The following is a 10,433-nucleotide window of genomic DNA, read 5'->3' on the forward strand; positions in this document are numbered from 1 at the left end:
ATGAGAAATGGAATTAATGAATCTTAACAGCTGTTTCAATTAAACAAGTTGGTTCTGTTCTATGACGTTCAATAGCATTAAAGTTACAAGGATTACCAACAGGGGGCAGCACTATTATTTTTTTTTATTTATGACAACAGCTAATTTGCAACCAAAATGTGAGTGAGCGTAGCGAACGAACTTCAACCTGGAGGCGAGTTAGCGTAGCGAACGAGCTAACCTGAAGGCAAGTGAGCTCAGCGAACGAGCTCCAACCTCCGAACGAACTTCAACCAGGACGTGATTGAGCCATGTGAACGAGATTATCTTAAAAATTAAGAAGTTAAACGGGGCAAAGCCCGCGGGTTACAGCTAGTATAAAGATAAAACTAATAAGGATCACGAACTTTACGAAAACCGTAAGCCACACGCATTGTCATCCGAATACTTGGGTCTTGATGAAACTTCCCCGAAAAATATACGTTTTCTTATAAACTCTCTCCTAAATGTATCAAACCTTAATTTAAAGGGTTGTATTTCATCATGTTTAAAATATTGAAGTTCCGTTAGCTCTGTTACATTTGTTTGTATTAATTTGTGTTTACTTTTCCCTAAATTAAACTTTTGTTCTAAACATTAAAAAGTACGGTTGAGTTTTGCCTCTATATGGTAACTTAAGTGTGTAGGTTACCGGGACCGAGCCTTTTTTGGTTGTGGTTAATTTGGTTTGATTGGTTGTATAAGAACTCTAAATAATCTCCACTATCAAGAACACTGAAAACCATTTAAAAAATTCTCACATCGAACAAAATTTATTTTCATTTTATTTTTCATTTTGATTTTCGAAATTGAGATACACTTTATGATCTTACTTGTGTTAAAGTGATACTAATGGTCCATAGTTTGTGGTGATACTCATTCGAGCAGTATTTTCCTCCCCTCTAGTCTTTGAAACCCATTGTTCGTTTTTTACGCTCACCGATAACAGCAAATAATAAATGAGATAATTTTTTTTACAAACAAAGTATACTTCCCATCCAATGTAAAAATTTCAAGCCAAAAACGTGGTGCAATCTTTTGAGATGGTCTACCAATTATTGACAATATTCTGTGTCATGTGATCAATCAGCTGTTGGTATGGATTTTAATTAATACTTTTGACTATTAATATAACTAGACATTCCATCCCCATGTTAAATTTGTAGCCAGACTTTTATCAAATCGTCGTAGTTGATGCGAGCCACCATTAGACAGATTGCGCTTATCTAAATTACTTAATTCTGTCAAATACGCAAACCTTTACATGGCCCTTCAACCATGCCAGCAACAAGAAATGAGGTATAACATAGAATTTTAGACACTAGCGCATTCTGTGACTGGCTCACACAACTACGTTCCTTTTTAATAAAAAAATTTCGATAGCTCTGGTCCATATAGATGGTATGTCTACTTCAGTTCCAATAGTCAATGCTAATACTACCAATACACTAGTGACTAGTCCTCTATGGCGAGATGGTCCTGTACTTCATCTATTTTCTTGACCTCAAATGTTTACATTAAAGGGAAGTCTACTCTATGTATAGTCAATCATGTACACAAAGTCATGTTAGTTTCGAAATGTAGTAGAGTGAGGCCTCGGAGCCCGAGGTCCCGGGTTCAAACCCGACCAATCCGTGATAATGCAGCGACCATCTAGGACTAGTCTGAAGTAATGAGCTAGAACAGTTACGGGCTAGAACTACCGTCCTAAAGGATGTGAAGGTGGTGCGTTATAAAAAACCCACAATTTAATCGATGTCAACTGTACAATCACTTACTTATAATAGCACGTCTTTGCATAAACATTATTTTGGCATTTGGTTGGTTAAAAACAGCTGATTGAAAATGTTTGTTATCCTAATTTATATTTGACTAGCTGGCCCAACAGACGTCGTCCTGTCCTAATGTGGTTTAATGTCAAATGCTCTTTCGCATGGCTCAATCACGTCCTGCTTGAAGTTCTTTCGCTACGCTAACTCACCTTTAGGTTGGAGCTCGTTCGCTGCGCTCACTTGCCTTCAGGTTAGCTCGTTCGCTACGCTCACTCACCTTTTGGTTGCAAATTAGCTGTTGTTATAAATTAAAAAAAAAATGATAGTTCTGCACCCTGTTGGTAAACCTATTAAGTTTTTAATGCTATTGAACATCACAAAATCAAATTGTTTAGTTGAACCAGCTGTTAAGATTCTTTAATCCCATTTTAAAAATATGAGTATATACTCATAAGGTTAACATGGGAAACTCCAGAGCCACTGGGGCGGAGCCTTTTTGATGGATCTGCACCAAACTTCACACAAACCATCCTTGAATAATGCTTAATAATACCTGAAAGTTTCATTACTATCTGTCGAGCGGTTTCGGAGTCCATAAAGGACAAACAAAAAAACAAACATACATACAAACAAGCATACATTGGATTTTATATATATAGATTTGGTTTTTACTTTTAAAAAGTTGGCTTACAATTTCCCTAGAAATTTGGGAATTAAGTTTTAGTGGGCGAGAGTCCAGTAAAATTAATCAATATTAGATCGGAAACATTTTTTTCCAATGTCGAGTAATCTTCAGTATAATCTTTGTCCAAAAGTTACAACTGATTGCTGTTTTCCCCATTGTATTGGATTTTGTAATTTTCTAGTATACTGCGGATGGTTTGTTTATAAACACATGTCATGTTACATGTGTTCGACACAAAACTTGAAAAACAATACTTGTAAAGACTTGTCATGTTACAAGTCTATTGTTTACTTTTTCCTTGTTATTTTGTTCAACCAACATAATAAGCAGGTTACTTGGCAACCCATAAGGTTAATATTAAATGTTCTAATGAATTGTGTACTCATGGGCGTCATTTGGGGTGCGGACAGGGGGGGGGGGGCTCCTGGGCTAGAGAAAAAAATATGTTGTACTAGCTAATATACAAATATTTTCTCCTGTCAAATACTAAAAAGCACGGCAGAGAAAAATCTGCCTATTCTTGGCCGGTAATTTGAAGCAAAAATATCATTTTTTTAGCGTCTCAGTAGTACATTTTGAGTTTACATAAATTATTAGTTTGTTATTATTCATTTCCTTTTTCTGTTTGGTTCTGTACGATCAATTACTTACTTCTATTTTATATATACATAAACATGCAGATGTTTTATAAGCATTGCTTTGTTATTTACTTTTATTAATTATTCAAGCATTAAAATTATACACGTGTATCTATCAATTTTACGTAATTTATTTTGAACATTGTAGACTACCTTTAATAAGAATAGAACCTTTTGTATTTTGTATTAAATTATTTTATTGATAATAAAATTTTATTTGCTTTTAAGTACTTAAATACTCGTGTTTTATTTAAAAACCAAAATAAACTGTTATTAACTATAGGCTTTGAATACAACTGTATTCATTGGCTCATTGCTATAGGTCTATGCTGTACAAGAGAAATTATTGGTCGTGAATCTAATAACAAACATAATATTAATACATCATGGTACTGTACTATTGATTACGTTTCTTAGATGACCCAACTTACCAACATATCATTATGTTTGAAATGAAATGAAATGAAATGAAATATTATTTATTTATTTATGTTTCTGTCTGTTGTCAATATTTGATAGTTTCATAAATTTTCAGCCTAAATTTAAATAAATTCTACTCATAATTTTGTTTTATTCTAAGTGATTTTGACCATTAAAATAAGCTTTAAAGCCCTCTTTTTGTTTCAAAACCGCAACATTTTCCGGGGGTGGACCCCCGGACCCCCGCCCCCGTTTGCAGGGGGGTATTCGCCCCCATGCCAAATTGAGTTTAGGAAAGATGGGGACAAGGAAAGTTAGGGACACGGAAAGTTAGGGCCAAATAGGGGTTCGACCGGGGGGAAGGGAGAGATTAGCTGAACTAGGCTCTGAAACGACTCTTTTAGAACGAATCGTTTTCCTGTTTCAATTCACAGAGAGCTACAGTAACGGGATTGACTTCAAAATCATAATTTGAATATTTCCAAACAGTAAACCTAAAAAAATTAAGAAGTATTTTAAGTAGCCCAAAATGCGATGATACTGTGTATTAGGAAGGAACTCTTTAACAACAAAATAATCGTTTCAAATGTTATTTGTTTAAGCACATAATGCGTTAGAATAGTGATAATTAGTTTGATTTTTTTTGTAATTTTGAGGATGAAGCAACCCGGCATAATCCTGTCACTATCTAGTCCCCACGAAATCTATCTACTGACTATATCACTGATAGACAGTGAATCACATAGTAAATGGAATACGGAATACCTGGAGACTACAACTGATTTGTCAGTTTGTAGTTATTTTAATAATCACCTTAATATATTAACGGATGTCTCGTAATTCTTGCGTACACATACAAAACTGTCTACGGTCATATTCACAAACAGTAAATTGTAAAATAAATATAACTATGCCAAAGAAGCTGTAACGTTGATGGTGTTGTTATAAGTCATACGGCGACGAGCATATACATAAAAGTGTAGCAAATACTCCGTAGCAGCAAACCTAAGTTCTTACTAAAATTAATGTTAATTAAATGGGAAATAAATCTGACAATTTTTATGGAATATTTTAGTAGAACTCAAGCCGGGTAAATGGAAATTAGCTTAGTTTGCAGGTTAGCTGCGGCGGGGGTATTTTAATTTAGTTTCGCGCCTCGCGGTACTACCGGATCGCACAGCGAAAGACATACGGTAAGAAGATTATTCCTATTCTTGGCGTTATAACTATATACCTACATACTTTTGCCTTATCCAACATCATACCTTGCATGTTAGGCTGCCAACTAACAGAATTCGTTGTTACTCATGGTTTTGGCACAAACAATGTTTTACATGTAGGCCTACTGTTCGATGTTTTTTTATCTTAAAATACAATTGTTGCTGGTTAAATTAATTTGATAGTTTCATCCTGAGATCATTAGTTCACCTTATTTAGATTAACAAGTTATTGTCAATTGACCAAAAATTTATCAAAATGTATTACTTTGTTAAGACTTAGTACTATTGATTCACTCTGATTCGGATTCCTTTGACCCTACTAAGAGTTATTCTTGCCCGCGAGTCTATGACATGAGTTAGTTATGTACCGATTGTACTGGTACTTTGAACCATAAATACATTTTTTTCAAAAACCTGTACCGATAACGAACGTGTAAAATTTGTCACTAAATTAATTGTCCTGGAAGCGATTCCAAAACACGTCAGTGATTGTAAATAACTTATAACTTAAAGATACAAGTGCAAGTTTGTAGGAAGAACACGTTTCTAAACAGATCGGCATTTGTTTTCAGACGAAATATTATATCGTCACATTATTGGTATTTGGTAAGTGACGTTTGCAGTAAAGAATTAAAGAAAACGTGTCCAATATCATACAAATCAGTGTTTGGATAATTTTTTATATAAATATTTCAATCAGTATATACTGACGACGAAGGAATAAATTAGGCCTAAATTACTACCACTTTTAAGAATTCACAAAAAAATAGTTTTATCAACAGCTGATCCTTAGAGTTCCTTGGACTTGGAGTGGACTTGACCTGGTCTCCATCGGCACTCCCGTTTTGCTACCACTATAAGCTCTACAAAAGTAACCATTTAAACAAGGTGAAAAATGTAAGGGGAGATAGAACTAGATATAAATACAAGTCGTAGTTACGACTAGACCTAGGTACAATAAAAATAGAGAACGAGTCGATTTAAAGAGTCGTTCTCAGAGCTTAGTCAGCCTCCGTTTGCCTCCCCCTCGGCTCAAAACCCGATTTGTCCCCAAGTTTCCGTGTCCCTAAGTTTCCTCGTCCCCATCTTTCCGGACACCGCCAAATTGCCCCCCCCCCCCATACTCAGGTTGGGTAGCAGGAAAATATTTCAATTCTGGCAGAGAGGCTGCAATTTTAGGTGGTTATAGTATACAAGTTTCTGAACCTAAAACCGCCCAGACCCCAATTTTTAAGGACCTCGGTCGTCCGTAATGACGTCATCAAAATGGCGGCCGTAAGAGGATGCTGGGTCCCCATGAATTGGCTATAATGACCGAATGTCTGAACCGATTTTCATGAAATTTGGCACACAAGTGCTTGAATACATTATCTCGGCCTGGGTTGAAAATGGTCAAGTTTCATCAAATCATTTCAAAATGGCGGCTGTTCAAAACTAAAAAAATATGAGGAAAATAATTGTGAATTGTTTTATACAGGTGAGTTTTAAATGAGTTCCCCCCTACTTTTTTATACATTTCTTAAGATATCAACTTTAAACCATGTCAGATCATTCTAGTGTAGCAAGTACTTCATTTTGACTGGGTTTAAATTTTTGGCCGCCATCTTGGATCCGCCATTTTGGATAAAAAGTTATTTTTTCAAATGTAAAGGTAGGGTTGTGAACCACCGTTTCAAACAAGACTTTTACGCTTAATACGATGATGCAATCCGTTTAAAAAAATGTTGATCCATTCTAAAGTTATGAGAACTTTTTATAACTTTATTTTTAGTCCATTATAACATTGTGCATTTACAAACTAAGGCCATAATCTCAAAATAGTGCTAGATAAAGATAAGTGGACACCACCATTCATTGTTGACCTATTTTCACTCAGTTATGACGGATGTATTTTTTTTAGCCGCCATCTTGGATCCGCCATTTTGAAGTGTGATAAATTATTTTAAATATGAAGGTGGTGTTGTGACCCATCATTGTGAACTACTTTTTTATGTTGAATCCAATGCCGCAATCTGTTTTTCATTGTCATATTTGGTTTTTTAAATATTGACATTTTAAGTCAAAATAATTGTTATATTTTATCAACAAAGCTTGATAACAAAAAAACGGATAAAATAAAACCCAGTCAAAATAAAGTACTCGCTACTCTACAATTATCTGACCTGGTTCGGAGTTGATATCTTAAGAAATGTATAAAAAAGTAGGGGGGAACTCATTTGAAACTCACCTGTATAAAACAATTCACAATTATTTTCCTCATAATTTTTTTAGTTTTGAACAGCCGCCATTTTGAAATGATTTGATGAAACTTGACCATTTTCAACCCAGGCCGAGATAATGTATTCAAGCACTTGTGTGCCAAATTTCATGAAAATCGGTTAAGGCATTCGGTCATTATAGCCAATTCATGGGACCCAGCATCCTCTTACGGCCGCCATTTTGATGACGTCATTACGGACGACCGAGGTCCTTAAAAATTGGGGTCTGGGCGGTTTTAGGTTCAGAAACTTGTATACTATAACCACCTAAAATTGCAGCCTCTCTGCCAGAACTGAAATATTCTGCCATCATATGCAGCTATACGACCCCACTACCAAGGATTTTGTGAAATGACGGCACTGTGTGTACTGTAGCAAAATACGAGTTTTCCTGAGGTACGGTAGTGGCTGTTGCCAATCACGTTTTTAGGCCTATAAGTCCCTAATTCCAAAATTTAGTCATAATCCTTCCACTGGATTTCGAGATAAAACATTACAAAACCCACAGACATAGCTCGTATTGGAGTATAGGATAGGATTATAAGATCAAATATCTTTCTGCTTCTGTAATTTTCCGATGTAATATTCCAGTGCCAAGACTTTAGCTGCTAAATTAGTTTTTTTAGGAACCTTCAAAGTTCCCTGCGGTCCACCAAAAAAAGTGTTTTCATCACTCCGTAACGAAAGTAACTATTTTCGATAACAGCTGACATCAATGAAAGTAGTCATTTCCCAAGCTCTAATTTAGAGCGAGGGAAAATCGATCAGCTGATTTTCCCTCGCTCTAAATTTACTTTCCCTCGCTCTCAATTAGTTCTCCATTTATTCACTACGCGCGCTAGTGTTTTGTTACGGTTTAATTTAATGATTTGAATCAGCTGTATGTATTTTTAAAAGTTGATTTATTTTCATGTTTAAACAAAATTTATTGAGAAATATACGTAGATTTCCTTTTAGAAGATTTTATTTTATTTTAATGTTCAATCAAATTAATCTATATAAATAAAATTAGAGTTTTGTCTGTACATTGCTTAGAATAATGAACTTTTTGGTTATTTTTACATTTCATAGGTCAGAGAAACCGAATCAAACCTTATCTCAATTTCTGTCTGTCTGTCTGTCTGTCTGTCTGTCTGTCTATCTGTCATTCTCTTGGTAACGCTAAAATACGCACTTTATTACAACTACTCCTCAATAACTATAGCACTGTCCCGCCTGAAACTTATTTTCCAAATACTATACATATATGAGATGGTTTTAGACGTATTTCATCGAATATGAGACAGTTAGATATTTAACAGTAAACCCTTGAAAATCAAGTTTTTGTCGATTTTTGACGTGGAATTTCTGGAAGCCCATGTTAACCTTATGAGAAATGAAATTATTGAATCTTAACAGCTGTTTCAATTAAACAAGTTGGTTCTGTTCTGTGATGTTCAATAGCATTAAAGTTACAAGGATTACCAACAGGGTGCAGCACTAGCACTATTATTTCTTTTACATTTATGACAACAGCTAATTTGCAACCTGGAGGCGAGTGAGCGTAGCGAACGAGCTAACCTGAAGGCAAGTGAGCGTAGCGAACGAGCTAACCTGAAGGAAAGTGAGCGCAGCGAACGAGCTCCAACATACAGGTGAGTGAGCGTAGCGAACGAACTTCAACCAGGACGTGATTGAGCCATGCAAACGAGATCAGATAGTAAAAATAAAAGTAAGCCTACCGTTATAGGATCGACCGGCAGACACAGAGGTAATTTAACCTTTTATTGATTGTCATACCGATCCGGAACAACAAAAAACAACATAAAATGAAGCTATGTATAATAGTTTGGCCAGCATATCTTAAAATATGCAAACCAACTGCTGTTCGTTATATAAGAAGGTTTCAACTGAATATTATAAGATCCCCGTGCGTAGAACGGGTACACAGCTAGTTGAGTAATAAAATAGTTGTAATATTACTGAGGTCTGCTATTCTGTGTTTGTATATTTATGCGTCGTGATGAAAATTATCGTTCATAACTCGTACCGAAAGTTATTATCCGGCACTTGCTCCATTATTCCCGTCCTCGGCTTCGCCTCGTACGTGAAAATAGTTCTCACATACAATACTCGGCTTCGCCTCGCACGTGAAATTCGGGTTCCCTGTGTTCGGCTTCGCCTCACACAAAAACTTGAGCGCGCGACGGAAAATGCCACTTTCGGTCCTAGTAATGAAATATACTATTGCTCCAAAATTATCTATTCCTAAAATCACAATCATATTCTTTCCCTAGTTTTACATTTAGTTCGAAAAGATCACAAACAATAATGCATTGATTATCATTTATGAGATAACGCTCCATAGTCTTAAAGGGGGGGGTGGTAATAATTATCGTACTATAGGCCTACGCTAAAAGTAGTGTTTGCTCAAATAACCATAGGTCTTATTTAATCAAATCCATCAATAAGTTAAACGTTTTTGTATCATATATTCCATTGATATTTCTTTAGAAAGAATCATGTACAACTTTTATTATTAATACGAATCGAAGCAATCGATTGATCGTTTTAGTACATATAATATCATTGACTATTGGATACTGAAGTTGTATCAGTCAAAGATGACAGTCATAGATAGAACATAATCAGTCCATTGGACAGAGTACTAAAACTACCAACGACCAACGTCTCTCAATTCTCTTTTCAGAACTAAATAGCACTTTTGCAATTGCACTGAATGCGATCATAGACTAACCAACACAAGTAGACTTCTCATCCCATTGTAAATTTTGAAGCACGTTTTTCGTGTCTAGTTCATGTACGTGACACATGGGCGCTAGTGTCGACGAAACTTTGTTTCTATTATTTTAGGGTTAATTTCTTGATTTGTGCTTTACTGTTTGGTTATATAACTAGGGGACAAGTTATTGTTTATGATTAGATCGTATTATTTGGTTAAACGAGGTTTTAAATGGCTGTAATAACAGGAAACAAATTGTAAACAAAACACGACCTCTGCATAAACCGTACAGGAACTAACAATAAAATTGTCTTCAGCTGTTCCATAAGGATGAGAAATCTACTAAGGGAGTATGTTTTATCTATGATGCGATGCACTGCTACTTCTACCTGGGGCCCATTTCATAATAAGCTACAAGTTACAAATTGTAACTTGTAATTTCCATTAGATTTGCATCGGGCGATCAGCTGATTTACTAATAATATTAGTTTGTACTCTATTATGAAATGGGCCCCTGGTGGCGACGCTCGACAGCTTATTTTATTTTGTAGTTGGCATTATGGCATATTGCCACCTCTCTGGAGTTAAGTTAACAGAGCTGTGCCTGTGCACACTGCACAAGTGCACTACTTACAGCACAGCTCTCAGCTGACCATAGTAGAAAAAAATATACTTCACTCACCTTACTCTTCTCTTCCCT

The 10,433-nt window shown here is 35.6% G+C and overlaps 1 protein-coding gene across 1 annotated transcript in view; it reads right to left on the reverse strand.

Moving 5' to 3' along the window:
* The window catches only part of LOC128985428 (uncharacterized), a 433,133-nt gene that overhangs the window by 214,770 nt on the left and 207,930 nt on the right, over nucleotides 1-10,433 (reverse strand). The window lies entirely within an intron of this gene.

Source organism: Macrosteles quadrilineatus, unplaced genomic scaffold (assembly GCF_028750875.1).
Source record: "Macrosteles quadrilineatus isolate MER2022 unplaced genomic scaffold, UCM_ALF_1.0 Scaffold_2__2_contigs__length_208266976, whole genome shotgun sequence".
Classification (NCBI taxonomy): Eukaryota; Metazoa; Arthropoda; class Insecta; order Hemiptera; family Cicadellidae; genus Macrosteles; species Macrosteles quadrilineatus.